A 23,095-nucleotide genomic window follows, 5' to 3' on the forward strand; every position below is an offset into this window, starting at 1 on the left:
CAAAATACCTTTGAGGAGTCTGTCTGAAGCTGATAAGATTAGACATCTCCCAATTTCCATAATCAGTAATCAATAGGCATCAATCAGAATGCGACACTGCCCTCCCCACTCCCTTCTCATCTATCTGTAGCATTTCCTTAGTAGAAGAACTAAGGGAACCCCAGCTCTTTGTCCTTTGATATATAGCTGTGCAGAAGATGTCTCTCTGGCACCTACATTGTCACAGTCACTAAATATAAAGTTCTTCGGATCACTGAGATGACATAGATAATTAATTCAGAAGAAGCCTCATGAGAAGCATATGCATAAGGTAGAAGAACCTCTACAATATGCTTCTGAGAACTTTCATTGTCAAAGTGAAAAGTGGTAGAACCACAGGAATTTTTCAACATTTTCATTTGGTAAGAGAACATAGTCTCTGTGGTATTCACTAGTCTGTGAATCTGTGCTATTAATAATTACTAAATGTTTCCAGCATGTAGAAGGAAATGGACTTGGAGAAACCATTTGAAAGAGCAAGAAAAATCCACTTGGTGGAATTTAACATAACAAGAGTAACGTGTTGATCTAGTTTTCTGTTGTCTTTTCTGGAGGATGTTCAAGGGTATTGCCAGAAGTTGCATTTGAACTATATTCATGCTCATTGGAGGATCCATTTTTTAGAATATTTTTGAAGCAGCTAGCAATTTCCTTGCCCAAAGCCATTTTAAACTTACCTTTCTGGGGTGCCTAGTGGCTCAGTCAGTTAAGCGTCTACTTTCGGCTCAGGTCATGATCTCGGGGTCCTGGGATTGAGCCCTGATGTTACGCTCCCTGTTCAGTGGAGAGTCTGCTTCTCCCTCTCCCTCTGTTCCTTCCCCCTGTTCATGCTCTCTCTCTCTCTCTCAAATAAATAAATCTTAAATAAACCTTAAATAAACAAACAAACAAACTTCCCTTTCTTTTCCACCCTGGACAAACATAGCCAATTCATTAAGGGACAGAAAATGGAGCAGGTAGTGGTTGTTGCCTCAGAGGAAGCATTGACATGAGCAAACACAAATGCAGACACAGAAAACTTGGATGAGGGAGATAGAGCAGAATCTCACAGCCATAACAAGCACTTTGCAGAGCTCATAGGAAAGAAAGAAAATAAGCTTTTTGTAGAAATCAATTAATTAAAACTCAGTAGTCAGAGTATTCTTTTTTTTTTTTTTTAAGATTTTATTCATCTATTTGAGAGAGAGAGAGCACATGCACATGAGGGAGGGTGATGTGGTTTTAGAATATAGGTGAGGTTCAATGGGATGAGGTCCAGAGCCAAAGACCAAGAAAGAATTCTTGAGATGTCTTTGGTGCTAAAGGTGGTTTTATTATTTATTTTTTTATTTTTTTAAGATTTTATTTATTTCACAGAGAGAGACATCTAGAGAGGAAACACAAGCAGGGATAGTGGGAGAGGGAGAAGCAGGCTTCCCGCCGAGCAGGGAGCCCGATGTGGGGCTCGATCCCAGGACTCTGGGATCGTGACCTGAGTTGAAGGCAGACGCTTAATGACTGAGCCACCCAGGTACCCCATAAAGGTGGTTTTATTAAAGCATGGGGACAGGACCCATGGCAGAAAGAGCTGCTGCACCTGTGTTGTGAGCGGGGGAGGTAAGGAAAAGGGAGGTTTTTGAAAGAACTTTCATATGCTAAAGACTGACAGGATACTGGAGAACTTGCCATTGTCAAGTTAAGGTTGTTTTTCCCTCTAACAAGGAATTAACATTAAGATAGTTGGGAGCTTCCTGGAGAAATATCACGCATATCCCACCCCACAGTTGTGGGGGGGGAGGTTGCAGGATGTCAGCATGTGCTTTGTCTTCAGCTAGGCTTCTGCTCCTTCATCAGGGGGAGGGGCAGAGGGAGAAGGAGAAGGGGAGGCAGACTCCCCACTGAGGGTGGAGCCCAACACAGTGCTTAATTCTAGGACCCTGAGATCACGACCTGAGCCAAAGTAGACATTTAACCTAGTGAGTCACCCAGGCTCCCCCAGAGTATTCTTATAACAAGGGCAACGTATTAGGGTTTTTCAGAAAGGCAGAACCAAAAGAGAATGAATCTCTTACTTTTTTTCTGTTTTATGTATATTTATACATATAAATGTTTCTCAAATATTTGGTTATATATATTACATTATTACATTTTATTTATTGTATTGTTATATTTATACATTTATAAAATAAATAATATTTACATATTTTTTGTGAAGAATTGGCTTATGTGATTATGGACGGTGTGAAATCCCATGATCTTTTGTCTGCAGCTAGAGATCCAGGAAAACTGGTGGTTTACTTCTAGTGTGAGTCCAAAAACCTGAGCACCTACCAGCAGATGGTGCAAGTCCTAGTCCATGGATAGAACAGTATCCTGGCTCAAGTGTCAGGTACAAAGTGAATTTTTCCTTCCTTCGTCATCTCCTTCTATTGACGCCCTCAGTGAATAGATGGGATGGTGCCCACTAACACTTAGTCTCCCAGTTCAAATGCTTATCTCAATATTTAAATTGTTTCTAAAGGTTCAGGGATTGTATATGAAGAATGGTTCTTAAAGTTTATATGCCACTAAGAATGACCTGGGAGATTTGTTTTAAAATGCAAACACCTGGGTGGCTCAGTTGGTAAGTTAAGAATCTGACTCTAGATTTAGGCTCAGTTCATGATCTCAGGGTTGTGAGGTTGAGCCCCGAGTTGGGTGTTGAGCCTGCTTAAGATTCACTCTCTTTCTCTCTCTCTCTCTAGGTTCCTACCCCACCCCCCAACCTCTCTCTTAAAAAAAATAAAAAATAAAAAAAATGCAAACACCCTGGCCAGACCACTAGAGACTCAGATGTTAGCTTTGGTAGGCAAATGTTGGCTGCTTTGTCATTATTTAGTTCCCTCTTCTTTTAGCAATGCCACCTATAGTTAATTTTAAGGGACCAACCCTACCCTCAGCCAGGCAGCTTGTTTGGAATTGACCTCATAGTTAATTCTACACTGGTTCATGGATGGATATAAATCCCTAATATGGAGCAATGCTCGCAAGTGCTGCTGGAAAATAACTTTAGTTGCTTTTTCATTGAAACCCTCTGCTCTTTGAATGATGAGATCTGGAACTCTTGCATCTCATATAGCCACTTGTGAGGAGTTGACCTAAGGATAAAACCGTGTTCATGAGCTTACTATGTGCATTTAGAATGAAAAATAATATATGGGATACATTTATGTTGAACATTTTAAGAATACATGTATTTTGCAATGAGCAGTATACCCAAATTCCCTTGATTTATTCTAAAGTAGATCTTATGCTGCTAGCATTTGATGTTGGTGTAGAGGAAAGAAAAAAAGTACATATGTGCTGTGACTAAAACCCTCAAAATAGTTTATATTATGTTAGTATTTGACACTACGCTTATGCTTATGTTGAAAAAATATGTTTGTGCCTATCAAATGTGTTTTATTTTTTAACACATTTTCATATACATCAAAGTAGGATTTTTAACTAATGTTCATTACCAGGATTGAATCCCTGAGTTCAGTTCCACTTTATGTCTCACTCTGAAGAAATATAGAGTTTAAATAAGACAGGACTCAGAGGTCAGTCATTCTGTTAAAATGAAAAATACAAAATAATCTCTTCTGCATGTGATCCGATGATATTAAACTGGCATTGGTATAATTGACCCTTTGGTATAATTTTAAAACATTTTTTTTATCACTGATAGGCAAATATTGCAATAAACTGAGAGGGCTTTGTTTAAACATATTATCAAAATTGTGAAGACATTTTTGACCTCATTTCAACCAGTTCTAAATCAATGAGCTCTCTTTCACATTTAGTAATTTTAATTATTATTATTATTATTTTTAAAGATTTTATTTGCGAGAGAGAGAATGAGAGACAGAGAGCATGAGAGGGAGGAGGGTCAGAGGGAAAAGCAGACTCCCTGGTGAGCAGGGAGCCCGATGCAGGACTCGATCCCGGGACTCCAGGATCGTAACCTGAGCTGAAGGCAGTCGCCTAACCAACTGAGCCACCCAGGCGCCCGTAATTTTAATTATTAAATCTGCTAATTTCTAGACATCCCTATGAATTTGTTTGAAAATAGGTCCATTAATTAATATTTTCTACTCTGTGCTAAGAATGTAAAGGTAAATGTAAAACAAGATTTTATTGCACCACAGGTATACTATGAAATGCAGGCATGTCCTCTAACACTCTGTGTTCTGCTGTGGAGACAAAAAAATAAATAAAAAGTGATAGATATGTATACCTGTAATGGGAACTACAATTAAGAAGAATTATCATTTTTGAGTGTCCGATGTATGCAAGTTACTAGTAAGATGTATAGCCACCATACTCATTGCAGTTTGTTTATAAGACACAATTGATTACAAGTTTTAAAGGACCAAGTTATAAACAAACTTTACTCACATGATGTGTAATTCAAGGACAGCTTTACTGGGAAAGATTTGGCATACAGGAATCTCAAAGGCTGAATGAATAATCTCTCATGGTTTTTTTGCTTCCTTAACAAATCTCTACAAAGTCTTTGCAAGGGGTCGGTGAATTGGGGGTCATTTTTATGGCCCTTAATGTTAGGTCTCCCACCTCAGCTCCCTTGCCAAGATTTCCCAGAGATGTTCCTGAATATTCATTCCATCAAACAATAACTCCTGTTTTTTAAAATTTATTTATTTATTTTACCCATGGGAGCTGGGCAGTGCAGCAAAAAGCTATTCCTCACTGTCATGCACATCACATAGACGAGACTCTGCTGGCAGTTCAAGATAAGTAATATCTGTTGAAAGTGAGTCAAAGATGTAAATCTTCTCTATGCTTTATGTCCTGCAGACTGCTTTAGCACAAGAGTGTCTGGATGCTGGAGAAGTTGATTTCCTCCAAATGACTTAGAAACTTCAAAACCACAGACAGTGTTGGCAAGGATGTAGGGAGGTGATGTCAGGGGTAGGAGGGGGAATACAGTGTAGGAGAAGAGAAGAATATTTCCTTCATAGGAACAATGTAATGTAGGGACTCTAGTAGCAAACTTGATTCATAAGTTATCAATTTTTTTTATCTTTCTATTTGGATATATGACCTCAGATAAATCACTGAAGTCTCTAGTCCTTGGTGTCCTCATTTGTAAGGTAGAAATCCTTACCTGTGGAACCTGCTTCAGAGGGGTGTACATTCTGAGGGTACAGTTTTATAGATATGGCTTACATTGCTGCAGCTCTGCCTCTAGCCATAACTTCTCTCCAAATGGTGTGTTTCTTTTCTTTTTATATGAGGATGTACATGGAAGACAACTCTCAGAGATATTCCTCTTGCAGTATAAAAAGACAAAATATAAGAGGAAAGAATAGTGCTGGCACCGTGAAGATTAGTTTTATTATCTTTACCCAGGAGTTAAGAGCAAGTGGCAGCCAGAGTGGTTTGTGGTGAAACACTCAGACTCTGTAATCAGATAGACCAAGAGTTGACATTGAATAAGTTACCTACCTTGCTAAGCCTCATTGGAATTCCTCTGCAGAATGAGTGTGGTAATAGCATCTATATCCTGGTGGTAGCGTATTAAATGAGATTATTCTTGGCCCCATGTCTGACATAGAAGTGCTCTCAAAGTTTGTTGTTGTTGATCTTCTGGTTTTTTGTTGTTATGCTTATCTGTTACTACCAGGAGTATTGCTAGCTTATACTTAATAAGTACTGTGTGCGCTTACCCAGAAGAGCTCTATAGAGTTGTCCAGGTGAGAAGCAACCCAGTAGCATGTCAGCATCAATAATTAGATATTCTTCTTTTGATTTGGGGCTCATATTTGGAAGCTGTTCTTGTTTTATCTGTTCACGATGATCTAATTCATAAGGGCTACCTCTCCCCATGGAGAGTCACACGAGTACCCCATGCCTTACTTTCAACTACTTTGGAGGATAATTAAAAGTTACTTTGAAGCATATTATTCACCCAAGCCTTACAAAGTGAAATCGTATGTATGCCACCTAGTCTGTATTTTAAGTCAACCCCAAATATACCTTTAACATAAGGTGATGTAGTATGGACATAAAGGTAGAAATGTGCCTTTACTTATTTAGTTCAGGGCTCTGACCAATAGAAGATACCCCTTTTTCTGCTCCATGAATGTGGACAATCCTATTCTGTGGTCCCCAGATCTAAGAGATCAGAGTACTGCCTTAGAAGGGGCTGAGGAGCTCTGGAATGAGTCATATTAACTGTTTGGCGAATGGACTCTATTCCTGCTCTCTGTTTAATCTCTTTCTTTTTAGAAGACCACCCCCAAGAGGACAAAAATTGATTCTTAGGGCCAAAACATCTTAGATATTAGGAAGTCCTATGGTCCTCCCTAGGGCCAAAGAAGGGACCCTTACTTGGGTAATGAAAACAGGATTGATAAATACTGCCTAAGACTACCAAAGTCTTCAAAATGATTCATCTGTATTATCTTATCCAAACATAATATTTAAAAACAACTGAGAGAAAAGCAAATGGTAATCTGTTAGGGACTGAATCGCATCCCTGCAAAATTTGTATGTTGAAGCCTTAACCTTCTGCACTTTAGAATGTGACTGTATTTGGAGATGGGGCCTTTAAAGCACTGGTTTTTGTTTGTTTGTTTGTTTTAAGATTTTATTTATTTGACAGAGAGAGTGAGAGAGCACAAGCAGGGGGAGGAACAGAGGGAGAGGGAGAAGCAGGCTCCCCACTGAGCAGGGAACCCAACGTGGGGCTCGATCCCAGGATCATGACCTGAGCCAAAGGCTGACAGACGCTTAACCGACTGAGCCACTCAGGTTCCCTAAAGCACTGTTTAAAGTTAAATGAGGTCGTAAGAGTGGAGCCCTAACTCAAAAGGACTGGTTTCCTTTTAAGAAGAGAAAGAGATACCAGGAATATGCATTCTCAGAAAAGGCCAGGTGAGGGCACAGGGATAAGGTGGTCATCTGTAGGCCAAGGAGAGAGGGCCCAAGAAAAACCAAACCTTCCAACACCTTGATCTTTGACTTGCAGCCTCCAGAACAGTAGAAAATAAAATCTGGTTGTTTAAGTCACCCAGTGTAGCATTTTATTATGGCAGCCATATCAAACTAATATAGAGCCAAAATATCAATTTTATATTAAACATTGCCAGAAAGTCGACTTCCCAGTATTGAAACTCAGATGCAGCCAGGTGAACCCACCTAGTCACAAGAAGTGATGTAAAATTGCCTGTTTCCCTGTGTGAAGGCTTCAGTGTAGAAATTTTAGCAGGGTACAGAAGGAAAAAAAGTATACTGTGTGATAAGGACTGAAATAACTTTCAGGAGGTATGAGGCTAAAGTGACTAGGCTATGTGTGTTCCATTTCCTCTTCTATATGCATCAATCAGATTCAGTAAATTCTCCACTCATGCAAAGAAGTGAATGAGGAATACAAAGAGGTCAGAAATGTGAAATTACTGGAGCTCCCTTCACATGAAGGAAACAGTAACCATCTCTATCACCAGTCTAACAGCTATGAGGCAGGGCTCATTAGCATTCTCTACATAGATCTGAAACAACTGAACCCAAGCACTGGGGTATCAGGAGGAATTAGCCTTTTTGCTATTTTACCTGTGCAGCTGAAAATAAGATTCAAAGAGATTAATTAACTTTCCTATGATCACTCAACTAGTATGTAAGGAAGCTTGAATGAACATACCTAGGAGTAGGGAAATAAAAGACAATGTTCTTCCTCTCCTATTTTTGAGTGGCTGGAGTTTGACTTTTCCTGGGTGGACTTCTGTAGAATCTGTGGCTGGAATATAGCTGAACCTCAGAGTCAGGGAAGAGAAACTAGAAAAATAATCAACAGACTGGGAGAAATCAATCTGTGAAATCATTGAATTAAAGGGATCAGAAGTAGACATAGCATAGAAGTATGGGGGCAAGGATTTTGAGTCTGGAAGGTAAGAGAAATTATCCTATGAGGACAAGAGTGGATAGCTTATCAGTGGTGATTTCTTCAGATTGGGGCTGGTGATCATTACTTTTCTGACATTCAGGGATGAAAGATGGAGGAGACTGATCAGAGAGTCAGAGGCTAAATAGATAGAGAAGGACCCAATGGAAACCTAAAGTCACACAAAAGCAAAAGAGTACAGTGAGATTATGGGCATCATGGGACTGCTCGAACACAGAGGACCCTCATCATAGCCAGGGTAGGTTTGAACACCTAGCAATTTGACCTACAAGAATGGAAATGCCAATTTTGACAATAATTCATACCTTATTTTTTTATCATCCTTATAACCATCCCATGAAATATAACAATAATCATTAATGCATTTTACAAGAAAATAAACTGAGAAGTGACTCATCTGAGGTTATTCAGCAAGCAAGAAAAGGCAAGTCTCTGATCTAAGCAATAAATAAATAACAAAAACAAAACAAAAAAACTAGGATGGTCATGTGTTTGGCACCTGCCAGACACTGTTGCTTTCCATTTTCTTATAGAATAGTGGGCCCAAGGTTGTTCTATGGATATACCTGAATGATTAGGTTAACATGACTCATTGTTGTAAAGGACAAAATTTGGCAAGGACCCTACTTCTTATCTGTCTTCATTTTTCTCTCGAGGAAAAAGATGACATCAACTTGTAAGATGTTAATTTAGGTCAAATGAGATAATGGACTTACATGTATCTTTCCCAGAAGACAAACATCATATTGTTGACTGGACAATAGTAGGAAAGCTTTTATCAATGACTTTGAAGCTTGGCTGTGCCATTTTGAATTGAGAGTCCTAACAAAAACAATTGGACCAACAGCCAGAAACATTCCAAATAAGGGTGTTACATATTCTGTGACCCAAGATTCCATTCTCTAATGGGATATGCAGTGAGTTAGCCAAGGGCCTGATTCTCAAGCAGCTCATGATCCAGGGATATTTATGTAAAGACATCTGGGTCATGTTGCAGCCATGGTGTACATTCCCAGATGTTTGCAGAATATCATTGGCAGCATCTTTTGACCCATTGATAAACGACAGGGCTGGTTCTTTTATTTTTTTTTTTAAGATTTTTATTTAGTTATTAGAGGGAGAGTATAAGTGGGGGGAAGGGCTGAGGGAGAGGGACATGCAGAGTCCCCACTGAGCCAGGGGCCTAACTGAGCCACCCAGGGGCCCCTAGTCCTTTTCTGATTCTGTTGTTACTGCACTTTAATTTGTGGGGAAGGCAGAATGCCTCCCATACCAAGGAAGACTGTTGCAATGTATATGTGTGATATTTGATCTTCAAACCTCCACTAATATTATCAACTGTAACTGTAATAAGTTCTCCTGCCTCAGAGCTGCTTAAGGATCAAGAACAAAAAGGCAGAAATTCTCAAAATGAAGTTGACCTCTTGAAAAGTATGTTCTTATCATTAGCTTAGCTGCCCCTTCTTACTGCCCCCAATAACTCTTACCACAGTCTACCCAACCAGCACACTCTTCACTTTAATTAAAGAGGGGGTGGGGGGTAAGGCGGTTGAAGAAAGAGAGGAAGAGGGAGAGAGAGAAGGTAAACAAGAGAGCCTATGCTAGGTTCTAGCAGATCATTAAGGCTCCTATGCAGATAATTGTCAATATGGGTGCTCCATTAAGAATTCTGAGAGGGAGAGTGAGAAGCATCTTTTTTTCTGATGGCTCTTTACCCCCTCAATTAGGTATAGGCTTATGGGCAGTGTTGATCATTTGCTTGGACTTCTAATTACAGAAACACCCCTAGATTGGATAGTCCTAGCTTCCCATTTACCTGATCTGTTCATTGTGAAGTATCTTCCACAATGGTTATTGGATAAATCACTGGACTTTGCTTGACTCACCACCTTCACATATTTTGTTTACTGTTTCACCTACTTTATTGACACATACTCTTTGCCCCAACTGTGTTATGCAACTATTTGCCTACTATTTTGGTTTATACAGTTCTCTTCTGTCACATTAGAAAGTTCACAGATATTTTCTAGAAATGTAGATGTATACATATATTTCCCTCATATAATTGTTACTGATAGACATCAAATTATCCTCTGTCCAGAAAAATGCAATATTTAAAAAACTTCTTGAACTAGTAGGAGAGAATTAAAATATTGTTTTAAGAAGAGATTGAGATCCCCCCTCCCCCCACCGACAGAATCTCTCCATTTCATCAATTGACCCAGGAAGAGAGATCATCTATATTTTCTTGGGTAAGATAAAATTTTTAGACTTTCCCACTATGTGATCTTTTTTCAAACAATTCAAGGAGGGAGTAGATTTATATTTAATACCCTTCTGTAGTCCTTCTGTTTTCCCATTCATTGAGTAACTTAGTTTTTTTCTTTTTCCTTTTTTCCTACCTCTTCTTCAGTTAAATTTCTTTTAGATGTAATAACCTTTTCTCTCCTCACTACCCCACCAGTCCATACCAAATACTCTCTACACATAGCTGTTCATTTCTCATGTCCCTCTGAAAGTTTAAATGTCACATTTGCATTTCACTCAATGTTTAAAATACAAGAAGCTGAAAATGAAAAGAAACCATAGGAGAGGGCCTTTCAGTGAAGAGAAAATAGTAATAAATCCAGTGTACTGACCCCAGTTATGGGTGTTCAACCTTGAAGACCCCTTTCATTCATCCTGCTCAGTGGGAAACACTGACACAATCCCCTCAATGGACCCTATGCTCATCTCTCTCTGTTCCCAACAGTTTCTGGTGTGGAATGATCACAGTGTTGAGACATTTGCCTTCAGTTTGTCTTTGTATTCCCTAAGATGAAGACTTGTAACAAAATGAAACCTAAATCTTTCTGTGAGTGTACTGGACTTTAAAACTGTAAGGATAATAGGGACTTTGGTGGTAGGCTTGATACAGGGAGAACCATTTCTACCAGTTTCAAAAGCAGATACATTGCAATGGATAGTGCAGCAGTTTTCTTATCCTTCTCATGGAATTAGAAAAATTATTTGTCATTGAAAAATAATAAGCCAGCATTGAGAAGAAAGCAGGTTGTTTCACAGAAGAGACTTTACAAAGAATGTGTCTTTAGAGGAAGATAAACCTGGGTTCAAATATTGTCTCTATCACTTGGTGGCAGAGTTACTATGGGATGCAGCTTTTCTGAGCCACAGTGTTGTTTTTGTCTGTAGAACAGTCATGGTAACATCCCCTCTAAGCTTTGCTGTAAGGATCAAATGATGAGACATATGTAAGTTATTCTAAACCACATTAGGTAATTGTTAACATTCGGTGCATTTGTTACTATTGCTATTATTGCAAATAGTACTTTTTACTAATATTAGTAAGCTAATGCCTTTTTTGTCTCTACTTCTGTCTCTATTATGAGTGTCACTCAAATGGATATCTTGTTCCATGGAAGTATCAACTTTGCAGGAGATATATATATATAATTTATCATATATATTATTACTTATATATAATATTTATATTTTCTTAAGTATATTTATATATATTTATATATTTGTATATATTCTTTATATATATATATATATTCTTAAGTGGACTTTAGGCTCAGAAAAGCTTTAGGGAGTAAAGTTAATTGAGTATTTCAGCAAGTACTGACTGGAGAGGCCTATTTCATGTCTCACATTATTCTAAAGGTTGCACATTCAGTAACAAACAAGGTGAATTAATTTTCTAGAACTTAAATTCTAGGGGAGAAAGACTGAAAAAAAATAAACAAATACACAATCAAATCAGATAATCTTATAGAGTGGTATGTGTTACATAGAAAGTAAAATAGAAGCATCTGACTGTTGGGGGAGATAATCTGGATTGTGTGGTCAGGGACAGGAGCAGTTTCACACTTTAGATGATTTTGAGTTTATTTCTGAATTTCAAGTAGGATTCAGTTATGGGAAGACTGAGATGTAAGGAAAGAACATTTTGGACTAACAAGGAAAGCCATTAAGCTGGCACTAGAAAGAAGACCAGTGAGTCTGAGGGCTACTGGCTTGGGCAAAAGGGATAGGGTATTGAGGTGAAGAGGAGTGATAGAGTAACATTGTGTCCACTTTTCTAGGCCACAATAAGGGATTTGCGTTGTGTTTTACTTGGAGAAGTGGGGAAAGGGAACCGATTTGAGAATGTGAGTTGACTTGCTGATGTCCAGTTGTGACATGATAATGGCTTGGACCAGGTTATATCTAGTAGTGTAGATGGGAAATAGTGGGTAGATCAGAATAAATTTTGGAAGTAGAGCTGATACACTTTATTTTATGGAGGTGAGGGATAGGGAAAAACAAAAAGAATTATATTTTCCTAAATTATTTCTAGTTAATAGCAATAAATGAGACAGATGTGAAATCTCCAGAAAAAATAATAAATTCCAGTAATTATAAAATTGTATCTGGATATGGAATTAGAATATTGGGAGTTGAATACCAACTATTCAATTTACTATGTGGCCATAAGCAAATAATATAATCTGTTAACATCCATCTTCTATAAAATGATGATAATAAAACTATATTTATGTGTCTGAAAGAGGTGTTTTGAAAGCCAAATAAAATAAAATCACTGTAATTTTATGGTAATATATTACTGAGTGTTCAGTATATGCAATACATTGCACTGAATGCTTTCATTTTATTCCTTAAACATTCATTACTAGTCCCACTTTACAGGTGATGAAATTTAGGAACAGAGAGATTTAAAAATGTACACATTGTCCAAATGACAGATCACAGAGTTAGTTCTCATGCATTCTTGAATCTAGAATTTGTGTTATTAACCATTACCTAAAAGGCTGCCTGTTAAGTCCCATAAAGGTTACTGATGCCTAGTAAGTCTTATAAAGATTACTGAAGTTTATTGATATAAATCATCTTTAATGTTAGGAATGATAAAAAGGGGAAAAGTGTTTTTATAGGGATAATTTTAAAAATCAGAAGATAAACTATGTATGAGTAAAAGTTCAACTTCTGCTGAAACATGGCTACTTTGTAATGGGAAAGAAAACTGGAATGAAATTATGTGATAAGTTATCTTAATCCTCTCAATAAGAAAAAAAAAGATTGACAGCAGTGACAGTATCTGATGCTTATTTGCTATCTCTCAGAGCAACTAGCATCTGGTAATAAGTCCCTAAATAGGTGTTTAATAAACTCCTACAGAATACCTAAACAGATCTTTTGGGCAATAGTCTGTATATTTCTATAGTATAAATTTATGAAGGGTAAAGCCTTGTCTTTTTTTTTTTTTTTCTTGTCTTATTTTGCTTTCTCTCAAAATGTTTAGAATACTAGAGGTTCATTGAATTTATTATTTATCAAATAAAATCAGCTCTTGCTGCTAGGCACTAATGAGAAGAAACATGAGCACAGATGGTACAAAAGTGCCAATAAGTCAATGACTATTTTCGTCACTATCCTGATGCAAAGCAATCATCAAATTGTTGAAGCCTGGGATCCAAATTTGGTTTGAAAAAAAGGATTTGTTCTCGTCTTTCTGTTGTTAGTTTGTTTTCATTTCCTAATTGGTTAGACTTTTGCTTAAAAACCTAAGATTCCAGAGCACATGGAACCTCGCAGATTTCACAATTAACATAATGGATTTTATGTCTAGCCACATCTCATGTTCTATCATGTGGCTGAGTTTTGAAATAGAGCTATCCCAGAGATGTCAGGATATTACACTGGACAGTTAGAGAATGAAATCACCACCCTCCCTGCCCCCAACCAGACAGTCCTATTTCCCTGGTATATGACCTTATTACATATTTTATTTTCTCTGCATTAGTATGTTTCACTTTTGTGTCTTTCCTATTTTATTTGCACCTAACATGTGTATCCCTCCTGTGCTCTATATATTCCAGAAGTGTAGAACAATGTGTGTTATACTACAAATCACCCTTGCTTGGAAAAGTGTCTGAGGTAACATACGCTTGTTAATTAAATGGGAGGTGCCTATGGTGCTGGGCATTTACACACATTTCCTCTCAGAGAAGAGTCTGAATCTTAAACAACAATAATGAGAAGTTGCAAGTTGATGCATTAGGGGATGAATCAGCCGTTTATTGCTACAAAAGTTACCTCCAAACTCAGTAGTTTATAACAATATGATCATCTTTCATTTCAGGAATTTGGGGAGTGTTGGCTGGTGGTTCCAGTTGGGGGTTGCTTATGTGGTGCAGTCAGATGGGGGCTGAAGGTGGAAGAGTAAGTGAATAGAGCAGATACGGGCTGGCTAGCTGGTTTATCTGTCTCTTTACGTAGTTTTAGGTATTCTCCATGTGAATCGCAGAGTGGGCTAGTTTGAGCTTCTTCACAGTATAGTGGCCTCAGAGCAGTCATCATGATTCTATGGTGGTTTGGTTCTCTCTTCTGAGTCTTCTAGAAAATCAGGCAGGAGCTGAATCACCTTTATGACCTACACTTAGAAGTTACATAATGTCATGTCTGCCATACTCCTCAGTTGACTGTCATTTATAATCAAAGGGAAGGCTTAAAAGCCTACCTTTCGATAGGAGGAGTGTCAAGGAATTTATAGACATGTTTTAAAGTTACTACAGTGGGTTATATAAAGTATACATCTTTCTTTTGGAGATTTTTCTGAAATCTCTATGACTATATTCTCCCCTCTTCTATTCACATAGCAATATCTGTGCTGATAGGGAAACACAATTCATCAAACAAAAATTACCCTTTTGTGTAGTAGGAAGGAGGCCAATTTCCATGGGCTTCTCCATGAAGAGGAGAGGGAATTTGGAAATATATCTTATATCTTACTTCCTTTCCTCTTCTTTTGCCCACAAACCCTTAGGCTAGAGACTCCATCAGGCTGATTATTTCAGAGGAGGTACAAATTTAAAGAGCTGTATGAGCTGGTTGGTAGAAGGGGAAAGCCTTTCTGGGAATCCCATTGTGAGTGGGAGAAGACAGATGTGTGAGCAGATGTTCTGGTAGATAATGAGTCAGTTCCCAGTGCACGTGGATAATCTGCAAGACAGCTAATCCATTCACAGATAATCAAGAATTGACCATATGCCACAGCTGGACTATGTGTGAAGGCAGCACATAAGGAAAGAGGAAAAACAGGAATTTGTTAAAAAAAAACACTCATCATATGGTTAATAATTCTGGCCCATTCACATTTGTAACATTTGTATTTATCAAAACATTAATACACTCTCCTTTTAATTTTCTGTTTTTGTGAAATAGGCAAGGTAGTTCTATTTCCTTTTTTTTTTTTTTTTTAATGAAATGTTTAAAAAGGATGGGAAGGAAAGAGAGAAGACTAACGTGTACTGCTCACTAACTCCATGTTAGGCACTAAGACATGCCCAGAACTACAAAAGTAATTAGTGATGTGACAGAATATTGGTATTTTGACTAGCAGTCCAATTTTCATGGAACAAAATTATCTATTGCAAATCCAATAAAACATGCCTTTTAGTTGTAAATGTTTTTTCACTTTGTGCATCTGCAAGTCAGAAAAATATATGCTAACCTCATAGAATCACTGTCTTTACTCTATTTCATGACTGAGTTTCATTCTGTGGTTATCTCTTGGTGCATTTGCACATGAAACTTAGAATTTCCTCAGTCTCATTAAGTGTCCTTGTGAAAAATTCAGATTCCCAGAACCTTCTCCCTAGAGGTCTTGATTCAATAAGATGTGAGAGGGGCCAGAGACCTTCACATTTAAACAAACACTTTCAGTCAGTGGGGCTCTGAGAAAACATGTTGAGCAACGCTGTTCTAGAGCATGTCTCTCAACCTAAGGGTGATTTTTCCCCCAGGGGATATTTGGCAATGTCTGGAAATATTTTTGGTCATCATTTTCAGGGAATGGGTGCAACTGATATCTAGTAGGTAAAGGGCAGAGGTGATGGTAAATTCCTAGTGTGAATAGGGCAGCTTCCGTAACAAATCTGGCTCCAAGTATCAGTAGTGCTGTGGTTAAGAAATCTTGTTTTAAAGGAAGTGAAAAAGCCAGTCACATGGAAACACAGTGGTTTAATCACTACTTTATACACACACATACACACACACATATTTATACATACACACATATATGCACACACATACATTTATACACATACATATATATTTATTAAATACATATATATTCATACACATATAAATATAAAATATTTAATATAAATATATAAATATAAAATATTTAATATGAAATATCATTTGCATCTGTAAACTTCTTTAACCTTTATAGGACTTACTAAGAGACATTTTAGGTAATGATTCATGGCATAGACTCTGTATTCAAGAACACATGGAGGTGCACCTGGGTGGCTTTGTTGTTAAGCATCGGCCTTCGGCTTGGGTCATGATCCCAGGTCCTGGGATCGAGCCCTGCATTGAGCTCCCTGCTTGGCGGGAAGCCTGCTTCTCCCTCTCCCACTCCCCCTGCTTGTGTTCCCTCTCTTGCTGTGTCTCCCTCTGTCAAATAAATAAATAAAATCTTAAAAAAAAAAAAAAAACTCATGGAAACTATATATATGGAGAGAGAGGGAGAATTTTTTCCTAGAACATATGCAAACAAGGATTTTTTCTATACAAAATAAGGTGAGGTTAATTTCCTTTCTTTAGCAGAAGCCTGTGTGATATGTCAAGAATTTTAGCTGCTTCTAATAATGCTTTATTTGTTGGGTATTTTTAACTACAGGACAGAACATAAAATAAGCTTTTTATATTAAAGATAATTTCAAATTCCCTGAGTAAGTTTGGACAGCCGATTCTAAATTCAGTCCCTCAATCCACAGACATAAACCAGATATTAATTTGTAAAACTGACAAGGTGTAAAATGTGTCTTTAATATGTTAAAGAAACAATCACATATTTGGAAAAAAATCAGTTTGAAGTATACCCGTGTGGATGTGACTGATTAGTGCTTTTTGAAATCCTACTACCTGGGACTATACCCTAATATACATAAAGTTTTCTGACATGTTCTCATTCCTTTTCATTTTTAGCAGCATAGTAGAGACTAGAAATAGGGGAGAATGGGAGATTTTTAAAAATGGGACTTCCTATGAAATCCAATGAAAATACTTACTCATAAGAGGGAGATGAAAAGGAGATGTATTATCTCAGTGCTCATTTTTTTTCAACTATTACCTTGCTACCCAGACTTTATTCTTTTTCTTGGAATACTTACATTCCATGTATCTGCTGACTATCCCCTTTGGATATCTCTCAGTAAAGAGTGGCAGTCCATCTTCCCCCTACCTCCTGCCTTATATGTCTTTTTTCTAAGCACCAGGCTGATATACACAGACATTCATATGACAAATTATAGCTATTCTAGTTACACTAGCATTCAAATCCTGTGAGGTTTATACAAATGAACAACTTGTGGGTCACTTCTGAAGTTTGTTTATCTCAATAATCCACCTAACCATTTATTCTATATTTATTGAGTGAACAGTATGTGTAGACTTTCTTCTGGATGCTATAAATAAAGAATGAACAACAGGGCAACTTTCTGACCTTCCTTGGGCTTAATAGTGAGCAAGGAAGGCGTTAGACAAATAAACAAAGATGTATGTATTTTATGCAAATGTAGCAGGATAATGGGAACGAGAGATTCAGAGAGGTGGTTTTTCTATGTAAACTGGTCAAAGAAGGCCAAAACTGAGAAAACTAGGAAGTTTTTCTGTGAAGAACTATAGTGTCATGATTCTTTTTTATTCCACTGTTTTACTCTTCCAGTGTAATTCTCTTTCCATATTACAAAGCACCTTAATGACAAATAAAGAAGAAATTCCAGAGCCAAGGCTTTCGAATTGCCATACCAATTTCAGATTTGTCAAGAGAAGTAGGCCAATTTAAGGCAGGTGAGACTTCAGTGCCACCTTCTAATAAGAATGCATCTGTCCACTCATCTTGCAGATATCAGGCTCTGGTTATTTTATTCTGTCTACACAAGCAATTAAGTTCAATTACCTTATAATACCATCCAAGTCATCATGATATTATGATGTAATGAGATGAAAATGTACAGTTTAAAAAAAAGTGCCTTGATTTGAAATCTTGACCCTATCACTGTGTATAATTTTTGCATGCTATTTACTCTTCCTGAATGTCCTGTTATTTATTTATAAAATGAAGATGATATTGATGGTACCTATTCCCATCCCTAGTTCCAAGCATCAATTCATACAGCTGAGTTACCTTTTACCACAACTTGCTGTCTTTGGTTTCCATATTACAACCTGTCCATGGATTTCCTTCCATCCTTTTGCCTGTAAGTTATCAGTTCTCTTTGCTACAAATATTATTTATCAGCCATTGATTCTCAAATATTATCTCCAGTATGGATCCCTCATGTCAGCGGCAGACCCATGTGTGACTATATCTATGTGGGTGTGTAAATATAAAAATGTCTAGTTGGCATCTGCCCTTAGATTTCTTACAGCAATGCCAAACTTAACACATTCAAAACAGAACACTTAATCCTCACTTCAATTTTGATTTCCTTAAAGCTGTCATCTCTAGCAAAGTATCCATATATGAGCCAAGTCCTTCTAGGTACTTTAGACCCCCAGCTAGTCTTTAAACCCTCAAAGCTCATGTTACCATCACATGGGCTGTTGCAGGAACCTTATATCCAGTAGCCTTGCTGCCATTCTTGCCCCTTTTAGGTTCAGTACTGCATACAGAAAATGGAATCATCTGAAAACAAAAACAATGTTAGCTAATCCTTTGCCATTTGTTTTACAACTAAATTCAGAACTTTCATATGACCTCAGAAACCCCATCTTATCTACCTTCTCATCTCCTGCTATTTTTCTTACTGCTCCTCATTCTTCAAATGAGTCATCTCCCAAGCATTTCACATCTGTTATTTCCTCTGTCTGGAATATTTTTCTCTTTCCTGCTCATTGTGACAAAGCTAATTCTTCTTCATATCAAATGCTTCTTCTACAAAGAGGATTTCCCCATTAATCCTCTCCATCTCATTTAGGTTGGGCTCCCTTGTTACCAAATTCTTTATTTTTTTTCACATAGATTAACGTAGATAAAAATATATGTGATTTTCAGATTAAAGTCTATTTCTCCCATGAGCCCATATAATTGCTAAAGAGAGAGGATGAATTGGTTTGTTCAGTGCTCTTTTGCACACCAGATACACTGGTTGGCATATTATATGATTCAATAAATATTTTTGATAAAATGAGTGTATAATAAATCCTCACTAAATCTCATTATTATTTTGAGCAAAATTTATGTCTTATAATACAAAAAAAAATAGTTTATTTTTAAAGTAGCTTCAGTACATGGTAATGATTTCAAATTCTCCTCAGTCTTGTAAATAATCAGTCATATAATTCATTGCTTGATTCATTTACCAAGTTTATTTTGAGTCTTACTAAGCCTCAAGCATTGTGTTTAGCCCAGAAAGAATCAAATATTGAAGAATATTGCTATTGCCCTGGCTTGAAGTATATTAAATTTGTTTGTGGTGTTAATCTTTATCAATCAAAGACTTCAACTAAAATTTCCGGTCATAATAAAAAGAAAAGATGTTTACAAGGAAGATATTTCTAGAGGAAATAAAAGGAGTTTCTCAGTGCAACATTTTTAACTATCCAAGGGCAAATCTGAGGCTTGGAGAAAATTCTAGCGGAGAGAGCAAGACAAAGGTCACTAAGTTATTTTAATTAAAGTGATTCATTTGAGGACAAAGGGACAAATTCTATGGAAGAGCCCCAGATTTCAACTCCTGCTGTCAGTGGTAGATTTCACCTCAGAATGAGAAGGGGCAATTCATATTCTCAGCTAAAAGCAAATAACTTTAATTAAGCCTGGCTCATGGGTCCAAGCTTGGGAGACCTTTTTAATAAAAGAGATTACATGAATGAAGAAAATTTTATTCACAACCTCACCAGGCTATTTCCCCCCTCCTTTTGAACTGCCTTTGACAGTTTCTTCAACATATTTGAGGATGAGAATAGATGAAAGAAAAGCAGTTCTGACCTGTGGCTTTAAATTTACAAAATGGGAATCTGTGGTGGTGCTACGGACACTTCATCAGCAAATATTCAATATTCAGAATAAGGCAATTTAAAAGTCTTACCATCTATAATACTTCTTAATGCAAGAATAATGTTCTGTCCTTTTGTGCAACAAATTACCTCAACAAATAGTTATAAGCATGTGTTGTGTAACTGGCACTGTTCTAGATTCTGGAGTGGGAACAGAATACAAAAAAAGGTAAAAAAATAAGGAGTATATATTATAATGGTTAGAATGACATAAAATAAAGAATATGCCATATATAATATTAAATATATAGTATATCAGATAGCTTAAAGTAAAATACAAAATAAAAACAAGTATTAAAATAATAAGTGAAGGGAAAAATCATGCTGGGCATGAGTGGATAGTTGAGAGAGAACCTGCACTAAAGCACTTTTAGTGACCAGTTTCTCTGGACTGGTGTAGTCAGAAATCAATAAATGTTGTGACTTCCTTTCTTCTATTGAGTTCACCCTTGGGTTGACCTGTTATAAAATTCCTCTGCTCATATTTTTACAAGACCTGTAATTCTAAGAGGTTTAATATGGGTTAAGGACGGAGTCTACTGTTGCATCTGGAACAGAGTAAAACAAATATGTTCCAACATTCAGTGTTTGACACATTATTTTCAGTGATTAAGCTGACAAGCCACAGAATCAATAAGAAAGTCATACTGCCGGGGGGTGGGGGGTGGTGCCTGGGTGGCTCAGTCATTAAGCATCTGCCTTCGGCTCAGGTCATGATCCCAGGGTCCTGGGATAGAGCCCGGCATCGGCATCGGGCTCCCTGCTCAGCAGGGAGCCTGCTTCTCCCTCTCCCACTCCCCCTGCTTGTGTTCCCTCTCTTGCTGTGTGTCTCTCTGTCAAATAAATAAATAAAATCTTAAAAAAAAAAAAAAAAAGTCATACTAGAAGAAAAAACAAGTCATACTGAATATATTGAACCATTGAATGTAAATATTGAGCTATAATGTTCCCTTCATTATTAAAATGCAGAGACATACTTATCTAGCAACATTATATTTCCTTTATTCAAAGCGCATGTGATTCAAACATAACATGCGCAGGTCCACTTGAGTTTCCTGGACACGCGGGAGCGCACAGGCACTCCGCAATAAACTGAATGGTCCTGTTTCCTCCAAATTTTTATGTTGAAAGCTAGTTGCCAATACAGTAGCATTTGGAGGGGGTGGGTCTTTGGGAGGTTATTCAGACATGAGAGTAGAGACCTCAGGAATTAGATTAGTACCCTTATAAAAGAGGCCCCAGGGAGCGCCTTCATCGCTTTGGCCATGTGAGGTTGCATTGAGAAGGTGACCATCTATCAACCGGGAAGCAGATTCTCAGGAACTGAAGCTGCTGGCAGCTTGAACGTGGAATTCCCAGCCTCTAGAACTGTGAGAAATAAATCTATGTTTTTAAGCCACCCAGACTGTGGTATTTTTGTGATAGCAGCCCAAACTAAGACACGCCCTTATTATTAGAAGGTGTGTGATTGTGTACAGTGGGAAAGCCCTGTAGAGACAGAGAATCTAGGATCAAACCCCGATCCACTATAGATGAGCTAGCTGGTGACTTTTACAAGCATGAATTTCTCCTCTTTCAAATGGGAATGTTGATACCTGCCTCAGTTATTTATGAAATAATAAAATTGCTTTCAAACTCACCCCATAAATGCTAATGGAATTGAGCTGTGGCTGGTGAGTATAATTTTTAAAACATCATGGCCAATTATGAGTAAAGTGTTAGAAATTATATCCCTGACTCTAAGAATGGAATATAATATGGTATCAGGAGCAGAAATTATGTGGTTAAATTGTATGCTGTGGTACATCTTTTTAATTAAAAAAACACAATTGATTTGTTTTCAATTTCACTAATCATCTGTGTCAACAATTGATAAAGCAAAAATTATAATTTTCATGTGTCAACATTAAACCTATAAAATCTTGTTAACAGCTAGCATAATTGTCTCAAAATGTTAGCCTGCTGGATAAATATGTACTTAAGGAGAAAGGGCGCGTGGCCTTCCCAGAGCCATGCTTCTAAATGTTACAGCAATTCTAACATACTTTCAATTAAATAAAAATTAAAACTCAGAAAATGTCACAAAAGGGTAACCTAATATTTGATCATTAATGTACTTATGCAAAGGGATATTTACAACTGTGCATTCAGAAGTGATCAACTTCCCTTTCCAAGTTCCATGAAACCAAGATTTAAGATAATGTTTAGATAAACTTTAGAGCAGAGTTTCTGGGTAGTCTTTGCCCTGTAGACAATCTCTGCTGATTTTGATTCTAGTAAAGTGCTGAGAGGTGTTTACATTGTAGTTTCCTTTTTTGTTCAACCGTCAAAAATATCTCATGATTAGAGCCAGTTAAATTCTTGTCTAAAATCACAAAAGACTTTCTTGTGCAAGATCACTGTATCCAAGTTATGGAAGACATTCAGTGGTGAACTCATCACTTCTGAATAGAAATAACTGAACCACCTGTGTCTGGACGTTTTAAAGAAATACAGAGATATTAGAATCACCACTAGACCCTAAATATTAATAACTCTCTCTTTACTTAAAACATAACAGCCCAGTACCTTATCCATCCTCTGGTGATGTTAGTGCTTTTGAAAAATGCTTACTCATAGGAAGAATGGTGAACAAGGGATTGCTGTCCTCATTCTGTGTTACAAACCAGCATGTCCCTGTAGACATCTATTCTGTTATCGAGCAGTATTCACCACTTAAAGCTTCATACTCCTAATTCCTTCTGTCTTTTCTTATTGCTCTTATTTGCCAATACTTTAATCACTGTGAATAAAAATGTGCTATTTCCAGTACATCTATTTCCATAGAGCAAAGTGCCATCTCTAGATCTAAAACCAACTGTTCTTGCTGGAGTCTGTAAGGAAGAAGAATAAGTAAATTATCTTATGAGGAAATATTTGATTTTAAAAGGAAATAGCAAAATGTCTTTTGACATTATATAGCTTTCTAGGTTTGTGTCATACCAAATGCATACATGCCGCATCCCTCTGGGGAGTTCCTCTTCGGCTCTCTGTTAAGTTGGTGCAATCACATATATGCTC

Source organism: Mirounga angustirostris, unplaced genomic scaffold, assembly GCF_029215605.1.
Source record: "Mirounga angustirostris isolate CCGP_5_RB_7025 unplaced genomic scaffold, mMirAng1.0.hap1 SCAF_16, whole genome shotgun sequence".
Taxonomy (NCBI): Eukaryota; Metazoa; Chordata; class Mammalia; order Carnivora; family Phocidae; genus Mirounga; species Mirounga angustirostris.